This window comes from Triticum aestivum, chromosome 2B (assembly GCF_018294505.1).
Source record: "Triticum aestivum cultivar Chinese Spring chromosome 2B, IWGSC CS RefSeq v2.1, whole genome shotgun sequence".
NCBI lineage: Eukaryota > Viridiplantae > Streptophyta > Magnoliopsida > Poales > Poaceae > Triticum > Triticum aestivum.
The window spans coordinates 6,631,637-6,633,658 of NC_057798.1; positions in this window are offsets into that span (position 1 = coordinate 6,631,637).

Genomic DNA, 2,022 nt, shown 5'->3' on the forward strand with positions numbered 1-2,022 from the left:
AATATGTTAGGTTTCACCCAGTGTATATTCCCTTTATTTGTTGGTATGATATGGGGAAGGGTTGTAGCTGCCTTGGAGAGAATAAGGGATATTCCTGCAAATTGCGGAGCCGATCTTTTTTGCATTACCATAATCTATCTCACATTTAGGATAGTGAGAAATGGAGGATGGCAGATACCGTAAAGATATTGATTATTATTGTTACGATAGTTATACTATAAGGGGCCCCGAGTTTTAGTTTCGCCCCGGGCCCTCAAAATCTCAGGACCGACCCTGATTCTATGTCGTTGTTTCCAAAATAACACTGACGCTATGGCTAAGGCACATCTATAGGTCCGGGAAGAGCCAGGCCAAGATTGGTATATCATGAAGAGTACCGATCTCAGTGAGCTTTACTACATGCTTACGGTCATCAAGGAGGTGTTTAGGTTGCATCCTCCTACTCTCCTGCTTGTCGCAAGAGAGACTAGAGAGGACTGTGAAATCATGGGCAATGACATGCCTACAGGCACTAATATCTTCATTATTGTTTTTTATAATTTCCCGAGATCCTAAGTTACTCCCCAATAGACGAAGAAGAAAATAGGGCCAAGGCGCCATTGGAGATGCGCAAAAAATATCCATCGGGAGAAGGAGCTTACCACTACAAGAAATATGTCAACTTATGACCTTCTGTCAGTGACCCTGGAAGAATTGGTCATAGATTTATGACCATTTGAGACCAATTGGTCAAAAGCTGTTCGAGGGGCTCCAAACCCTAAACCATTGCGACCATTTTGGTCAGAAAGGTCATAATTTCCTTACATGAAATGGTCATAAAGCTAACAGTGCTAGTCCGCTGCCTTATTTCTAGTTGTTAACGACCAATATAGATGGTCATAGCCTTGTAAATTGTGGTCGGTTGCTATGACTAGGCGCCACCTCATCAGTTTTGCCTATGTGTCATGTCCATGTGGCAGTTTTTGCCCTGGGTTGTGAAGCAACCTATATTTCTGTCATTCCCAAAATTCCCAAAAAAATCTCATAAATTCTTTGGGTCATACCTTCGTCAAATATGTAAAAACCTTCCTTGCCTAGTTCAAAAATAATTCAAAAATATTCATTTTCCTATTCTGTTCAGAGTAACAGTTTGTGAAGGAAGTACCACTTTGGCATGTCCAAATAGTATCCATTTTCTACAATGCTTTCCTATGCCCAAATAACCATCCTCCACCAAATGCCAGCTCAATCCATTCATTATGTTGAGCCGAGCTTCAACATTCGTATTTATGTCCAGTGTGGTGGTTTGCAAAGCAAGTACCACCTAGGCTCCTCCTTTTGAGCTGAAAATTTGTGAAAACGGTCTTCTTAGTAACTGATCATCCTTAGCCAAAACTCACACCCATTAGCCATGTACATTTCCCGTACCGCTAATCAAACACTTGGCTGCTAATTCATGTTTAAGCATCGATTGGTCTCCTCATGAGAATCTTATGTTGTAATTTTCTTCCTAGCACCAACCTGGGGAGTGCCCAACCCACTAGACATGCCTAGGCCGCCCAGAACACATGGCAACGCCACGGTCACGCGGTGACCACGCGGCGGGCATGCGAGTTTACGCGCTCTAGAGTTGGGGCCCTCGGCCACCGCCCAAACCTCGACGTATTGCCACCAAACCATGTATTTATGATTAAATAGGTCCTTATGTAACTAGAAATGATTTTTGGAAAAATAAATAGCAAACTATGAGGCAGCTGCAGTTCAAATTTGACTCGCTTCCAACTGAATCGGCAGAAATTTGCCTTTTTCATGAGAGGTGGATCAAAAAATTTTACACCAGACCATTTTGTCAATTGTGCATTAAATATGGCCTAGTATTTTATAAAAATGATTTGGTCCAATTTTGCAACAATTATTTGGTAGTTCCTTCACAAAAAAACCTCCTTTGGGGCACTTGAAAAATGGAAAATGGTTTTTTCGTCCAACGAAAATGAAAACTTCCTTAGGCAACATTGTTTGCTATTCCAATATGCACCCTTGTGC